The sequence below is a fragment of the Cydia pomonella genome, chromosome 17 (genome assembly GCF_033807575.1).
Source record: "Cydia pomonella isolate Wapato2018A chromosome 17, ilCydPomo1, whole genome shotgun sequence".
NCBI lineage: Eukaryota > Metazoa > Arthropoda > Insecta > Lepidoptera > Tortricidae > Cydia > Cydia pomonella.
In genome coordinates this window covers 20,222,466-20,241,074 of record NC_084719.1, presented here as the reverse complement: position 1 = coordinate 20,241,074, position 18,609 = coordinate 20,222,466, and positions in this window count along the sequence as shown.

Genomic DNA, 18,609 nt, shown 5'->3' with positions numbered 1-18,609 from the left:
GTGTGTTTCTTTTAAACATGTATTGTCTATTCGAACACGTCACAACTACATACAAAAGGTGACTTACTTAAGTTTTTTACCTATACCTATTCTTGACATATTTGACTTCTCCGTAGTCAAAACTTAGTAGGAACATGTGAGTAAATGCCACATTCTACATACTTTGGCAACTATCCTAACAAAATACCCTAGTTTTTAAGAAACTAGTTCTGGACATCTGTCTGGTATATCTTATCTATACTGTAAGAGTTTTGGCAACGGTTTCCCATCGGCACCTAAAAAAGAACGCAAACAAACAATACCACAAAAATTACACGACAAAGTAAAATTCTTGCAATAAATGCAGTGCCACCAAAAGGCTAAAATAGTGAACTATAATAAATATTATTTAATATTACTGGAATAGTTCCCGCAACGCGAATAGCAGGCGAGGCGCAAACCGATGCCTCGGGCTCACAATACACTACCGTTCCATTTCAAAACGGCGTAAGTTCCTATAAATCGTATATAAAAATACTACTTTCTTATTTTCTGTGATCTCACAGCCGTCCTATTGTTCGATATAAACAAGATTTTATTAGAGGCTCCTCCAATAAATCGTTTTCCTATTTCACTGCCTTTAATATGGCTTAGATTTTTTCCTCGAGCTTTCAATTTAAAAATGTCCGAGCCAGTTGGAAGTATTAAATTATTAATTACGACAAAATCATGTTCTATTTTATATTCTTTTAGCAGGCGTATCCATTGGGTTAACACGTGATACGTAAAATATGAAGTATATACTATCACACAGAAGCTGGTGGCCTAGTGGTAAGAGCGTGCGACTTGCAACCTGGAGGTCACGGGTTCAAACCCCGGCTCGTACCAATGAGTTTTTCGTAACGTATGTACGAAATATCATTTGATATTTACCAGTCGCTTTTCGGTGAAAGAAAAACATCGTGAGGAAACCGGACTAATCCCAACAAGGCCTAGTTTACCCTCTGCCCGATTCGAACTTTAAGATGTCTCAAATATTAGGTCAAGTCAAACAAAACTGACACTTTTGATACCCAATTTGACGTATTTTAAAGAACGAATTGGGCCGAATAACACGTTACCGCTGTCAGTAGGGCTAAGATGGTCGGCTTTTAACATTTGTCACCATGCCTGTCACGTTCTATCAAATATGTAAGCGCGAAAGTGACGGTCATAGTGACAAGTGTTAAAAATGGAACCATGCTGCCACCGCAGATAGATGAGTGGGGACTACCACCGGCCACCAGCGTTTTCAGGTCAAAAAGTAATCAATAATAAGGGAAATTATTTTAAGCTGTCCGTTTTGAACACGTTTTGACTTGAAAACTGTGACATTCCAATATATATTATTACTATATAGTCAGTTCGGCTGCCCTACGCAGAAATCAAGTATCTCGAAATTTACCAAAAAAAGTTTTTTTACGTCATTCGATTCACTGTTTGAAAAGACATCTTTCAATATTTTAATTTTTTTTTAATAATGAATATATTTCTAAATACAGAACTTTAAAAAATCCAAGAATCTTTTTTTAACGAGGTATTCTACGCTAAAGTCAAGTATATACCCTAATTCTATCTTGAAATCGAGTATCTTGCGAAAGATACTTGCAATTCATATAGATTGCTAAGTTACTTGACTTCAGCGTAGAAATATTGATATACTCGTAGATCGCGAAGTTACTTGACTTTAGCGTAGAAATTTTCATTTTATTACGATACCAAAACCTTACCAACTGTTGGTATATCGGTGCGGTCTATATTCGGTACATTGGCACCTCGGTAGTTAGTAAACTGGGTAGAGAGCAAGTTTTTGAAGTGAAAACTTCTTTAGCGGCGCGCGGCGCTGTGCACTTTTTGTTAAACTCGCGACAGGTCACGTGACCGACAGATTCGTCAGATTGAAAATTAGTAAGACGGACACGTGACCTGATCGAAAAACTTACAATGTCATTTAAGCCAGTAGACCGCCGGCGCGGTGTAGGAAAGGAAGTATGCAACCCGTTGTATTTTTTTTTCTTTTTAAAACTTTTCAGCACAAATATGCAGTATATAAACTAAACATAATCGAATATCTAATTATATGACCTTACGGTCTAATTATAGAAGTATTGAAAGATCAAAAGTATCAAGATAAATGAAACGCTCATAATAAAATCTATTTAAGCAGGTAATAAAATTTGTATTAATACTTTTTCTTTGGATGGAAAAATTCTCAATATTACTTTTCAGAATACAATAGATTTACTTAGTTCTTATTTCGACTAAATACTAAACAAGAAACATAATAACGAAGAGTCGTCTTTGTTATCTGATAGAATTACACGTTAATGTTCTTAAATACAACACAATTAAAATAGGTACCTTTTATACCTAAAGGTTACGGAGAAGCAAGTAAACGCATATTTTTGAAAAGGTTATTTTACTTGCTCAGTATTATATTCTTATTAGATTACACTGATCTATAAAACCCGATCTTTTGATAGGCTTGTGTGGGAATAGATCCAAAACGTAGATGTCCCTTGGAGAGCTTTAATGTCCACATTAAACTTTTGTGCGATATAATCTAAAATATTTAAATATAACGGCTACACTCACTTGACTATTGCGTGCGGTGCACGGAGTGCCGCCGACGCGAGCACTCAAGGCTAAGGAAGGACCCCCGATGGGTACAACATGTCGCTAGCGACGAAAATAGTCAAGTTAGTGTAGTCGTGATGTTTAAATATTTTCGCTTTAATGTCACGTAGAACAAGGGAGACTTCCAGAATGCTGAGAAAACTTTTTTAATACCACGACGCTGGCAAACAAGCATTCGGCCCGCCTGATGGTAAGCAGTCACCGTAGCATATGGACGCCGGCAACTCCAGAGGTGTTATTGCGCGTTGCCGACCCTTGTCCCGATTGGTAACTATAGTAACTATTATAGTCAAAACTGGCCCTTACCTAGTTTTGACCTATGTCAAAATGATTGCCTCAATTCATCAATTCCCTTAACATTCGAAATTAGAAAAAAAGTTCATGCAACAAACGATATGTAATAATTTTACAACCATCGCATTACCCGTTCAAGTAAAGTTATTCAAATACGCGAAATTTCTCAAGAGATTAAAGTCGGCCTGAAAAACAATGTCTACGCTGATGCGATGTAATTTGAGTGTTACGAGTTTACGACTTAATTTGGACTCGTAATCAGTTTAGCGAGCACCTCGGCCCGCCAGATTACCCAGCGACAGCCACAGATATATATTTTATAAGAATGCATCTTACTGAATAATTTATTTATTTATTTTATTCCATGAAATTCCATGAAATTTTCTACCGTTATACCGTACAAACGCGAATTTTCTAAGGTTAGAGTTTCCTTTTCTGTGACCAACGGACTAAAATTTGCACAGAAAAACAATTGCCTCCTTTAAAAAAAAGCCGCAATGCAGGAAATAAAATGCATCCGTACGGAACAGCCCATGGAATGCTCCATTACAGTATTGCTATTAAGGTACAAACTATTTAATCAATAAAAATAAAAACAAAACATTAGTAAGGTTTGGGAGAATGAAGGTTTACTAAAGTAGGTAATATATATATATATTTTGTACAATATCTTCTCTAAATTTAAAGTGGAGTCAGTGGAGATAAATTTTCTTTTCGCTTTCGGCAGGAAGTGAAAAGTGAAACTGAAATAAATTAAAGGTGAGTAACTTATTAATAAGTCCAAAAAAGTGTGTGTGTTACGAACCTTCACGCCTTTGTCAATGTTTGAAATCATAATGTCTTATTTTCATTCATATAAAAATAAATATGTCAAAAAAAATACAATAGTTAATAGATACCTAAGAACTAAGTAATAAAATACGTATAAAAAAAACTAAACCAAAACGACCTATAAAAATCTTCTAAAACTATTCTAATAACCGACCCCATATCGTTCTCGATGCAACGGTGCCCATCACGCTTGCTGCGTTTCCGTGTTGAACCGCGATGGATATTCTTTGCGCCAGAAACGACGGGGTCGGGGTCGAGACCCCCCTCCTGCAGGCCACGCCCTAGTTCCCCAAGATAAGCCTCCGCCTACGCGCACTAACACCCAGACGTCTACACGGTGAGGGCGAAGAACAAGAGTTTGATAGCCTTATGTACATAGGAGACATCCTAAACTCAGGATCAATATCCGCGATAAACACACAAATAAATACCTTTACCAGGATTTGAACCCGGAACTACTGTCACTACTAACTAGGCTAGGAGGCCGTTAAACAACCGAAGTCTATTCAAATATATGTCTGCGACGACAACAAATGTGCTTCCCGCCACGTAAATTTGTCATTATTAATTACGTACATCTTTGCTGCGGATATAATTATAAGTTAGTCGTTCCAGGCTGTAATCATATCTCGCAGTTTGATTACTTTACGAGTTTGATTTCGTGGATTAAATGAAGAATGTACTTTAGGATTAAAACCGGGCCAGTGGACCCGTGCCGCGAGGGTTCCCCGGAGTCCAATTCAGATTTAATAATTTGTTATCGTTTTGATACGACCACGCGGATTGGTGCATGCGAAATGATGTGAAAGTCGTGAGATGCACGCTAGACGCGAGAGAGAGAGAGCACGAAATATGGGCCAAAGGTTTTAATTTCTTAGGTATGCGTATATGTCATATCACAATAATTTTAGTAAGAAACTGTATCACTTTTCATAACTTATTTATTTCTTACTGATTTTAGCAAAATATTACTATTATAATATAGGTACCTAAAATAATATATTCTATGTCAAGGTGCCTCTAATTGTACCTTTTGTTCTTGTATTAAGTAGGTAATTAATTATACCTACTTATCTCCTTCTTCTTCCTCGCGTTGTCCCGGCATTTGCCACGGCTCATGGGAGCCTGGGGTCCGCTTGACAACTAATCCCAAGATTTGGCGTAGGCACTAGTTTTTACGAAAGCGACTGCCATCAGACCTTCCAACCCAGAGGATAAACTAGGCCTTGTTGGGATTAGTCCGGTTTCCTCACGATGTTTTCCTTCACCGAAAAGCGACTGGTAAATATCAAATGATATTTCGTACATAAGTTCCGAAAAACTCATTGGTACGAGCCGGGGTTTGAACCCGCGACCTCCGGATTGCAAGTCGCACGCTCTTACCGCTAGGCCACCAGCGCTTCCCTACCTATCTAGCTATCTAGCTTATACCTACTTATCTAGTCTGTCTAATATATCTAGTGACAATTAATTTATAACAACATAAAAATGCTTGTATTTTTAATTTTTCATGTCTAATTATCTAAGCTTTACCTCAATTACTGTGTTTTCTTCGCAGGCATCGTCCTAATACTTTTTTTTTTGTACTACGTCGGTGGCAAACAAGCTTACGGCCCGCCTGATGGTAAGCAGTATCCGTAGCCTATGTACGCCTGCAACTCCAGAGGAGTTACATGCGCGTTGCCGACCCTAACCCCCTCCCGCCCTCGTTGAGCTCTGGCAACCTTACTCACCGACAGGAACACAACACTATGAGTAGGGTCTAGTGTTATTTGGCTGCGATTTTCTGTAAGGTGGAGGTACTTCCCCAGTTGGGCTCTGCTCTAGATCTGAGTGACATCCGCTGTGCTGTGCCCTACCACACAAAGTGAGATGACATTCACAATGCCCATACCTCTCTTAATACTATACCTATACTTTCTGCAAAACTAACTGGCGACTAAAATCATATGCCATCTCCTTTACCCTTGTTAAGACCAACCAAGAATGAAAGAGATGGCATTATGACCTGACTCTCCTCTTAGTTTTGCGGCAAGTATAGTTGATATCTTTTTTTTTATCAAAAAACTGATCAGGGATTGGCTCTAGTCACACCTGATGGAAAGTGAAGACAGGGCCTAAGATGGAGTTCACCGGTTCAGTAGTAGCCTATTCACTCTTGCTTTAAAGAGACCGAGGTCATATTTATCAGGGAATACAGATGGCGGGAGCGCATTCCATGCTTTAGCTGTCCGTACCAAAACAGAGGAGGCAAACCGTTTCGTGCGAACAAATGAAACGTTTACTACGAACGGGAGCATTCGCTCCCCACGCCTGGATGTCCGATGATGGAAAGGGGAAGGTGGGATCAGGTCGTGCAGTTCCTGTGCGCACTCCCCGAAATGTATCCGATACAACACCTTCTAGCGACTCGACGGCGATGCTCAAGGCCCTGTAATTTTGACTTGATAGACGGGTCATCGCCAAAGAGTACAAAGAAGATTTGGTACAAAAAATAAAGATAAAAAGTTCAAGCCTCCTTGACCCTAAAAAGTAAATGTGTTAATGTTTCTGGCTAAGAAATATACAAAATAAGGGCTATGTGGGGTAAATTAAGGTAAGTTTAGATATTATTAATGGCAAGGTCACGGTATCAGGGTGTCATATAGTCATATTTCTTTCGGTATTTAACAAAATGAAAACAAACCACAATAAGATATTTTACTGGACAAGAATATTCTTCAAGTCAATTAATCCAACTCCATGTGTCAAAACTTACAGAAGTTTGACTACAACATATTACTTACTCAACGTAACAACTAAGCTGCTATTATCATACAGTCTTATGATTTGATTAATTGATAGTAATGTCGTTTTTGTAACATTTGCTATCACTCCGCCCTAGGAAAGAACTTAAAACGAGACGGAATATTCAGACATTTGTGGGTAGATGAAAAAATTACACGATTAAATGAAATAGGTTAAAGTCAGAACGATGAGGAAACAGATCCAGACAGTTTTCTATTTGGTTGGTTAGCTGATAAATGTTTCAAGGACCCGAAAATATAATGATTAACGATACAAACGTAAAACTTACAGCCTCAAATCTATGTTAGTACGTGTATTTTTTATTTATTTAGGCAAACAACAGCTAAAATACAAAACAAAACTTATAAATGACAAGTTATAAAATAAGATTGCTTGAGTATCCACCCAGGCAAACACGGCACGGCACGGCATGCATTTAACAGATATTGCTTACATTTATATATTGTTTTATCCTTAGTACTAAATATACACAAGGTAATGCTGGAATTAGTAGAATACAGAAAATAAGCTAAGTAACTAGTGAGAATGATGCTATCAGTAGTCTAAGTTAGTATAAGTTTACAATTTTTACGTTAGGATTTCTAGAAAGCAAGTGAGTGGACAAATGATGAATTCTAAACAATTACAACATATTTAGGAATTACCGATTTGTCTTCAGTCTATGTAGATATGTTGTGAACAGATTCTGTGTCATCTTTAGCATGTCAAGTCTATTCTGTTTATATAATAAGTTGTGCTCTCTACAAATTCTAGGTATTAGGTATTTTAAACCCGTCAATAAGGTTTAAGCTTTGAGTTTGCACTGAAAATGAAATACATTTACTATAAGTGATTTACCTTGATGCAAAATCGCCTCTCACCTACATAAAGCCGTGATTGACAGAACTAGAAGCTAAAAGGATTTTGCATTAGATTACACAAATGTGCTTTGAAAAGGGGTCTTAGCTGGAGTGCTCTATTTTAAAATGTAGATACATATTGGTGACTCGCTTTGCGTGCAGAAAATAACTGAAAGGGTGAAGTTCTAATTATCACATCAATGTTTTTTTTGTTTTAATACGCATAAACCTTTAGTAACGGGAGTGTAACGAAAATGATAATAAAATTTAATTTAACATTTTGATGTACGGTCGAGGAAATTGATTCTTTAGCAATTTGCGGTTCAAGTAATTTTTGTTGTACAGTCAGCATCAAAAGTAGTGGATGAAACAACGCGCCAAAAGTATCTGATATTCCGTATAACTTTTCCAAATGTAGATAATTTTCTAAAATTCGCATTCGAAAATATATCTTTTACAGTCTTAGTTGTTCTATATTAAAGACGTCACTTTTTGTTAAGCTGTTACAGAATAGTAGATACTTATGAAGCGTTATTTGATCCGCTACTTTTGATACTGACTGTACAACAAAAATTACTTGAACCGCAAATTGCATCTTAGCATAAGTATGTACAATACTTATGCTAAGAGCTGTCCAATGTAAAGTGAACCGTAAACTGCTAAAGAATCAATTTCCTCGACTGTACTTATACATCATCATCTTCCTCGCGTTGTCCCGGCATTTTACCACGGCTCACGGCTCATGGGAGCCTAGGGTCCGCTTGGAAATTAATCCCTACGCCAATTAGGCACTAGTTTTTACGAAAACGACTGCCATCTGACCTTCCAACCCAGAGGGTAAAGTAGGCCTTTTTGGGATTAGTCCGGTTTCCTCACAATGTTTTACTTCACCGAAAAGTCTTGGCCTCCAATTTTAAATGAAATATTTTTGGTCGGAAATTATTTTTAAGGCAAATAAAAATAATTGTGAAATAATTTGATTTGTTGCTAACGACGTTAAAAAAAAAATCTGAAATAACCTAATTTAGCTACTCCCCCAACTTCGCCTCTTTTTTATGAAAATTGTACCTACTAAGACTTATTCCTAAATGTTGAATTACTAAACGCCCACGATACAAGTTATAGTGGAATTATAATATACAACGTGTTACACCAGCCACTGAAAATTAGGTGGGTACACGTTGTATAGGTCATACTGACCAACTTTTACTAGGTATGAGACCAAACGATAAAAAATGGACTTTCCCATACAAGATATCAACATCAGCCAGCCAAAATATATGGAGTCAAATTTTTTTTATCACGATTCTGGTCCCATAGTAAAAGTTGCTCATTATGACCTATACAACGTGTACCCACACCACTTTCAGTGGCTGGTGTAACACGTTTTATAATACTAGTTAAGGCCATATTATATATGTACTAAAGTAGTAATTTGACGAATAGATCACTCAGGCAATATCAAATGATACTAATACCTCCCTACAAGTTAAAACTAAAAAAGAAAATTGCCTGCTAAATGTGTATAAGAATTTCGGTTTAAAGAATCTTTATAGTCTAAGAAATTGCAGAAATTTCACTTAAAGACAACTTATAAATAGCTAACTTAAAAAACGATACAAATTACGCAATAAACAAGCACTTATTATGACAATGTTTAACAATAACACAGTTGCATTGAGAAACTAATGATTACAGGATACTCATAAAAGACAAAAATAAAACTAGCAATCGACCCTATGGTTTGAATATAAGGTTTAGATTTGATTGGTTAGTAATTTTTAATAATATTCCCGCATCTATTAAGATAATTCCAGATGCAGAGTTTAAGAATAAGTTCAAAGCCATATTATCTAACGCATGCTTCTACAAGTTTGACGAATATTTTAGTTATAAATTTTGATAATAACCCATAATATTTTATATCCATACCTTTGACATTCAACAATTGTAATTTTAAAATTAATGTAATAATAATATGTTATAAGTTATAATATTAGCAGAATATACTTACTAAGTACTTAAGACATTGCATGCACGTAATTAATATCCCCATACATGGCTTTGTCATGTCATGGGAAAACCACTTTCACATGCCAGAACATAATAGATTCTAGGTGCATTTCAGATGCCATATGGCAGAACATATTAGGGTCCACAACGTCAAAATGTATAACATCTACTGTACTGTACCATATGTTCTTGTGAATAAACTTTCATTCATTCATTCATTCAAAGGCGAATTGAGGGTACGTATTTTGGTCTGAAACATTAACAATGAGGTTTTATTAATAGGTACTTATTGTACAGAATTTGATTGAAACAGGACAAAACATTAATTTCCACTGTTCCGCATTGAAACCAGAATGAAATTGCAATGAAATGTTATTAACTGTCGTAATTATTTTAACGGGACACTTTCACGGAGTATGGGCATCAATTTTGTTTATCGTTTTACTCAGTGAGCTTTAAAACTGCTTTTATTCAATTTGATCACCATATTTAACAAGTACCTAGATAATTTTTCGTTTGGCATCGTATTTTGAATAACTGCTATATTATATGTTATTTCTCAGAACTTGTTTAAAATTGGAAATATGCTAGTTTCATTCATGAATAATTTATTTGGTAAATATACTAAAAACTAAACTACAAAACTTAAAAACCTAGATCTAAAAATAAATAAAACTAGACTTAAAATAAAATAAAACTATCCCCCTGCGGCATGGTGCCGTAGATGCTAGCAGCATTTCCTCGCTGTATCGCAAGACTAATTCTTTGAGCGAGGAAGCTGCCAGCTCTGCGGTCACCAGTGACCTCTCTAATCCTTTTAGAAACTTCCTTAAAAAGGTTAAAGGCGCTCGGACCCCACGGACCAAGGGTCTCGACGCCAAATGGTACGAAATTATATTCGGTGCCGAGACCCCTATATTTAGTCTTTTTTAATTTTTCGGCCGCCTCTGCCGCCGCGCCAGCCTTAGCAGAAGTGCCGTGGAGATGAGACGGGGCTAGGGTGTCTACACAGGTGGCATCCCACACCAGCACCCGTCCCAACTTCCACGGAATTAGTGTCATTCCATCCGGTCTCTTACCATCATCTCTTATAATGCCGGGGGGCTCGAGTAGAGCTGGCACATTGTCGTTGAGCGCGGCGTGTCTAGAGAAGCGGCCGGCGCTCCTTTGGCAGGAGAGTCCGTGGTGTCCGAGGACGTCGACGTCAGTGCCGCAGGGGCACCTATGTGGAGCGCAAACCCGGACGCTGAGACGCAGACAGGCAGCAACGCGCAGAGTGTGCGGTTCCAGGAAGGTTCCGGTATGTACCGACGGGAAGGCGTGCAGCCAGGCGCCGGACTCCCTGGAACCTGCTGCTAGCAGTCTGGCGCGTGCTGAACCTGTGCTGCGGCTTAAAAGAGCGTCGTCAATTATTTTACATTGAATGTCGTCCCAGGTCTTTTGTGAATTTGGATTTTCGGGAAAATCCTTACCCGGGCAGGCAATGGACCAGGCGTTTTTAGACTCCGTTAAGCCAGCAATCTCATAGTTTGGAGGGCAGGCCCTTAGGATTTTGCCTACGAGAATTGCTGAGCTATGAACGGAAGATAAAAACGCCAGGGTAGAAACACTAGAAATTTTGCGGATCCCTATCCCACCGTGACATTTAGACTTCTTATGTATGATTCCAGCCGACCAGATGGCGTCGGAGCGTATTTCACATTATGGAAGATAGAGTTAAGGAATATAATCTCCATGTACCAGAAATGTCTGACAAAAAATCATAAATAGGTGGCGCTATAATCACAAATACTTGAAAAAAAATCGAATCATAGGCAGCGCACTTCACTCCGTCAATAACGCCTAGGTTCTTAGCTACTCTAGCGCTACTCTGAAGAGATTTCGAACTATTATTTATAGCTGACAGCTGGACACTTTTGCAACAGTTCTGCCTATGGAGGTTTTATATTTATACTCGCGGACGGCTCCGGACGGATTCATACATAAAGTTTGGAGACATTGTGAAATGACTCCGGCGCGGTGCAACTCTAGCCGGTCGGCGGGAATCGTATATTACTGTACTTTTAGAACTGACCCGTAAATAAAAAAATAAAAAATGTACCGCAACTAGGTACATTATTCTTCTTCGAATAGAATCTCATCCTGTTTGTTAGTCGAATTAATATATAGCATGTTACCAGCGCCATAAAGACAAATATATTTACAATAGCAGTAATAGTCACTCTAAGATTAGTTTGAAGAGATCTCTTAGAGGGATAAGTTCGCCTTTGTACCTACGTTTCTTATGATTGTACAAAAAAGTGCTTACTACCATAGAATAAAATTCATTTTAGTAGTATAATAGTCGTAACTATTACAGTTAAGACTATTATCCTACTAAAATGTTTTTTTCCCATAATCGAGTAATCTCCTTAGTAAAATCCCGATGAGTTGCAGATCAATGGAATTGGAATTCAGTATAAATATATTGCCCAGGGCATTTATGCTCGCACCTTGGGTTTGCAATCATTGGCCGCCCACGGTGCATGCTGCGGTTTGGGAGAATTTCCTCCTAGGGGCCGATTTTGATTTAACAATATGTTATTGATATTATTGGTCATTCTACTCTAGGTTCTGCCCACGACTTCGTCTCCGTAGGATAATGTTTTTGACGATCGATAAAGACTATTCTAGGCGGGTAAGGACCGAAGAAGACCTCAGCCTAAATACCTACCTTATATATATACAAGGTGCTAACGAATTAGTCACGGATATTTTAAGAGATAATACATTACATTAAAACAATTAACTTTTAACTGTAATTATGGAACCTTTGTATATCATTTTTTTGTTTTCATTTACCGAACAAAAAAAGATATTATAATTATTTTGTAAAATAATCACCCTATTATGTACCTGTCAAGATGTTTAACATTGTCTGTCATGTCACGTCAAAAGTTGTTTTCCTTCAATGTCATTATGATTCGGCGGGAAAACTGTAGGTTATTAAATACTAGCGTCTGCTCACGGCTCTGCCCGCGTGGAAAAAAAAACTGTCCCATGCGAACAAGTAGTGTGAAAAAAGTAGTATGCTATTCCATACTAATAACCTATCTCTGTGCCTAATTTCATCCTGATGTAACAAACATCCATCTACCCATAAAAACTTTCCCATTGAATAATAATTAGGTTAGATATTTAACGAATGCTAACCTACCTAATTAACTAGTCTAAGTAATTTAAAAAGCAAGCACGGACATAAGAAAACTTTTATTAACATAAACTGTTTATAAAAATTGTTGAAAATGGTGACCATGGTTTTCAATGCACAATAGTGCTCGCTTTCGGATATTTTCATTAACACGCATTAAGATCTCTCTTTCCCTTTTCATAACCTCAAAGGCGTCGGTAATCCGTGTTTGTAATTCTTCTGATGTTCTGATTGTGTGCCCGTCGTTTCCATAAACCAAGTCTTTGGCTCGTCCCCATACGTGGAAATCAAGCGGTGTTAAATCTGGTGAGCGGGCTGGCCAGTTCACTGCACCTGCTTGAACCCCACCCCGGCCAATCCATCGTAATTGGAATCGCTCCGTTAAATACCTTCTTACGTTACGATCGTAATGGGCTGGGGCACCATCATGTTGAAAGTACATTCTCCTACGGAGATCGACTGGTACTTCGTCTAGCAATTCTGGTAGGGTTTCTTGTAGGAATTGAAGATACGTCCTACCATTGAGGCGGTTGAGAAAAACAGGGCCCAACAAATAATCGCCAAGTAATCCTGCCCACACGTTAACGCTGAAGCGAGTCTGAAAGTGGTCAGGACGTGCTAAATGGGGATTCTGTTCCGACCAAAAGTGTGCATTGTGAATATTAAATAATCCTACCCTCGCAAATGTACATTCGTCGGTCCACAGTATGTTACGTCTTGCGTTTCTAATAAGCCACTGACTGAAAAATACACGTGGTTCATAATCCTGTAGTTGCAGTTCTTGAACACGTGTGAAATGGTAAGGATGCCTTCCCTCACGTTTTAGAATTTTCCATACGTAGACGTCACTGACATTAAATACATTCGCTGCGTCCCGGGTACTGCTCATGGGATGGCGGTCAAAAAAATCCAAAATTGCTACTTCTAGACGAACTGGGTACCTAGGCCTACCGGCTTCACCTATTGGCATGAGGTTTCCGGCATGAAATCTTTGATGTGCCCGGTAGATAGTCTGAGGATTCACAATCGTATTGTATCTTTGTGCATAAAGTCTTGAAGCTCCCGCCGCACTGTAGTTTGAGTCGCGATAACATGTTACCATGTTTAAGTACTCGTTAAGTGTGTAGCGGTAAGGCATAATGGTAAATTAATTAAATTTCTTTGCAACCGACACAATCAGACAGCAAATTGCATGACACTGACATCCAAGTATTTTATTTATCAACTTTAAGAGGCCACTTGAATGATAGTTTAAAGAGGTTCTAGAATGTCTAAAGAGGTCTCATTTAATTATCTTATTAACAGGGTGTTTTAACGTAGCAAATTTGTTTCCTAGTTTTCTCCAAAAAAACATAACATAACCAATGCTGTTTCATACTTAAATGTACTCCGAGAACCGAGTACTATCAGCTGTAAAAATATCCGTGACTAATTTGTTAGCACCTTATATATAAAATCTTGTTAATGTTTACATCTACAGAAAAGCAATTGCAAAGTTGGCTGTTTTCTATGTAGTACTGGTTAGGTAGGCTGCGATGGCATGGACAAGTAAGGAGGACATCACAAGACAACGTTGGAAATTTAGCTCTACGACTTTCCATCCCCGGTAAATGAGGCAAAGGAACACCGAAAACAAGATGGAAGGACGTAGTGCTAAAAGACATGATTAAGTGCAAAGTGATAAACACTCGGCTGTTATTGCAATAGATAGACTGACAAGTAGTCTATTAGTTACTTTCTAGCCGTTTGCATGGAGAAGCTGTAGTCCACAGTAAAGGAACTCGTATTCTGTCAGTGAAAAAACCCAAGTCATTCTGCATGCAAAAAATATGGATCGCTTAGTAATATTTAAGTTTATTCACGAGTTGGCAGAAACAAACCCCTATTTATAAATATCTCATTTTGTTTGCAGTCGCGCAAAGCAGTCTACTCGGTGACGCACTAAGCTTTCAGGCCGTGGGTTCCCATTGCATAATTATTAATGACTCATGCATACCAGTATAATAGTAACCTCTAGATACAAATGCCTGTGCCATACTTTGAATTAGAGAGCCGGTCTTTTCTTAAACGCAGACTTGAGACGTGGTTCATTACCTGCCAGCAACGTCCTATGAAATAGGAGGCAAACGAGCCTGCAACACCTGTCCAGTTATTAAGATGGGAGCACGCACTTTTCTTTGAAGGTATTGGTCTCGAAATACCGCAGACGATAGTTCATTCTACTGTTTAGCTGTGGGAGTCAGAAACTTTGTGGAGTTTCTTTTTCGTCCATTCAGTCGGCAAGAGTGATAAAACCACTGCTCTCGTGTGGTTGTTAATAAGTTTCCAAACCTAACATACAATGGGGATTTTCGACCGTGGGCGGTGACCCAAATGTATTTTTCTACCTTACCATCTCTTAAACTACTTACAAGATGGCACATTATGACAACTCGCCATCATTACACATAGGCCCAAAAAACAAATAGAAATAAGACCGATAATTTCAATTGCGTCCAAAATTACGACTTGCTAGTTGCGATTCAGGCAACCAAAGTCAGGTACCGTACCTTTTATACGTTACACTACGCACTACTGTTGCGAGGCCCGTACCATGAGGATTCCGAGATATCATGATTCCGATGATTTACGACCTGACTCGCCACATAGTTTTGCGGCAAGTATATGTACAGATACCTCATTTGGCACGTCGCCGCGTTTGCAAAGCAGTTGGAACATCGCCTCTGAGTGCAAGGCTAACAAGCGCATCATTAGACAGAGCAGTAATGAGGAGCCTGACCTGCCGTCTGCTAACTGCCCCTTGCTTCTGTGTATTTTTTAGTCTCATGCGTTCTAAGTTATGTTTATTTATAAGTTTTCTTTTTGTCTCTGTTCATTGTAGTATAAGAAGTATTTTAAGTACAGCTGATAGCTATTCGTTTTTACTGAAATTATTATTAAGCAGTTATGTTAGCCTTTTAAACGCTTTATATAAAAATTGTCGTCGTATTTTTTTGCCACCCAGTTTAAGTACACCACGGGACTCTGGATCAAACAAGCCAAGCTAGGGCTCGGAACCGGTATTGAAATACCTGTTAATATCGTTCCAAAGTTACAAAAGCCGGTTAATTAATGGAATGCGAACCAAAAAATTACGTTCTTATTAGGTACATACCTAATCGGATTTTATCGGGTAAGTATCTTCTTCTTCTTCCTCGCGTTATCCCAACATTTGCCACGCTCATGGGAGCCTGTGGTCCGCTTGACAACTAATCCCAAGATTTGGCGTAGGCACTAGTTTTTACGAAAGCGAATGCTATCTGACCTTCCAACGCTAACTAGGCCTTCCTAAGGTAAACTAGGCCTTGTTGGGATTAGTCCGGTTTCCTCGCGATATTTGCCTTCACCGAAAAGCGACTGGTAAATATCACATGATATTTCGTACATAAGTTCCGAAATACTCATTGGTACTATTTATTTTATTTTCCAATTATAATCTATTATTTATTATCTAAAGTATGAATAAAACATTATATTTTTCTTTTTGATGTTTTTAAAGTAAAATTAAAAGCAATTTTACGGTATTAGGTAAACTAGGCCTTGTTGGGATTAGTCCGGTTTCCTCACGATGTTTGCCTTCACCGAAAAGCGACTGGTAAATACTCGTATCACATGATATTTCGTACATAAGTTCCAAAATACTCATTGGTACTATTTATTTTATTTTCCAATTATAATCTATTATTTATTATCTCAAGTATGAATAAAACATTCTGTTTTTCTTTTTGATGTTTTTAAAGTAAAATTTAAAGCAATTTTACGGTAAGTATCAGTTTTCTTTATTTAAAATATTTATTTATTAGGAAAGTGAAATAAGTTAACGATGCAATATGAGCATATTGTAGTGCATCTGGCACATGAATTAGATTACCCGCGCGCGTGTAGTGACATAATCCCGTTTGGACACCAGCTGCCAAATTTGCAGGCAGACCGCCGCTGATCGATGTCGCCACAGTGTGGGTATGTTGATTATTGATCTCGCTGCTGAGGGATTGCATTACGAGATTTACACATAATACTGGACATAAATAATAAAGTAATTTGTTTTACAAAGAGGCAATTATTTGTTCAACTCCCCGTGCTAATAATTACCGAGAAAACGAAAAATTCCGAAACTGACAGCGTACCGAGTGATTTGAAAAGTGGTTTTTTAGCGGTGCGAGGGTTTCAAGGCACGGGGGTTTAATAAACTTTGCTACCGAGTAATACAAAAAAATTCAACACACCAAAGTGTGGAAAATACTAACTGTAGAAAATCACAAATCTTAATGAACGTTATTAAACATTCATCATTCAAAATCATCATTTTAAAGTCAAATTTATGACAGGCCACTTTTGTGGATAAAATGCAATTTTATCATCAAGTTTTGAAGTCTATTTTATTTTAGATTTAATTTAGTCATATTTTAGTTTTAGTTTACATTATTAATTGTAATAATCACACCATTCAATCAAGTATATATGTTAATTATATTAAATAAAAATTGTAGTCTAAAAAGAGCATTTAGGAGCTGGTGTATTCAAAAAACAAATTAACTAAAATAGCTAACGAAATAACAATTTTTGAAATAAACAAATATTGTTTTAATTATAACCTTGACTCTTAGTAATTATTATATCCTCTTCCGTTCTGTCAGTTACTGAAAAAGGTATGGCGTAGTAATCGAAATCAAATTGGCATCGTATTTCAATTTTATCTATTTGAATACGCTCTAGCGTCCAATTGGGACCGTGCGAAGTGCGTGGTGGGGGTAAGTAAAGCGATCCCAGCGCATAAGGTGGTAAAAATTTGAACTAACTGCGGATAGTATAAGTAGGCGGTAGTAGCCATTGTAATCTGTATGAAATGCTTAATATAACTAACGTATTTATTTTGATAATTGTTAATAATGTATCCACGTAAATAGCTTTGCAGATGCCACATATTACGTGATCTTTTTCTAGAAGTTAAGAATGGATATAGTAAGTTATCCTTAAAAGATAGACATTTCACATCGCGGACTTTTTTGTAGACCTATGAATGAGAAACAACCCCACCATACATTGTGTTGTTATAGCTCAAACGGATTAGGCAGCGTTTTCAATTAAAGCTCCTAGCCAGCGTGATTTTTTCCGACAACATCGTTATATTTTAAACAATTTACACAAAACCTTAACAAGTTATATACTTAAGCCTTCCTCAAGAATCACTCTATTGATAGATGAAAGTCGTATGAAAATCCGTTCAGTAGTTTTTAGTTTTGGAGTAGTTTTATAAGTTGTAGTGAATTGACGTTTTCCCCTAGAATTGCGGACACTAGGTTGCGTGACAGTCGTGCACGCTCCCAGAACCGGTAGCAAGTTCCTGTTAAACTGCTCACGTGAAACCCTGTTCTGCACACAATATGTGTTGTCAAGCGTACGCTGCAATGCAAGCATGGAATGCGTAAAATTATCCTTCTACCCGTTTTTTTTAGAGTCATCGATACCTGCTGTATAAATTATTAGCATTTTTTTATGTAATTAGATTTAGCATTTAAATAGATATGTAATTATGCTTAGTGGTGAAAACAACTATGTATTTACTCTAAGTTCTCGTTAAGTGAAATGTACATTTCTTATGAGAAAATAAAAATTCTATAACCCGAAACTAAATACTAAAACCTATAAATGTTGCAATTCTTTGAAAATCGGGGTTTGCAAAAACTTCACCAAGTAAAATAATAATTTTACCAAGAATATATGGTAAATTCACAATGAACCTGGGTTAAAATTGTTTTAAAGTCAAAAATAGTTATTTTCTACTTTCAAACAATATTAATATTCTTATTCTAGAATAACCTAACTTCGGCAGTTGTCCCCAACTTCGCCTCATTTTTTTTAAATTATGAAAATTGTAATAAAACTCATGCCTAAATATTAAATAACCAAACGATTTCGTATACGTATCATAAATTTGCC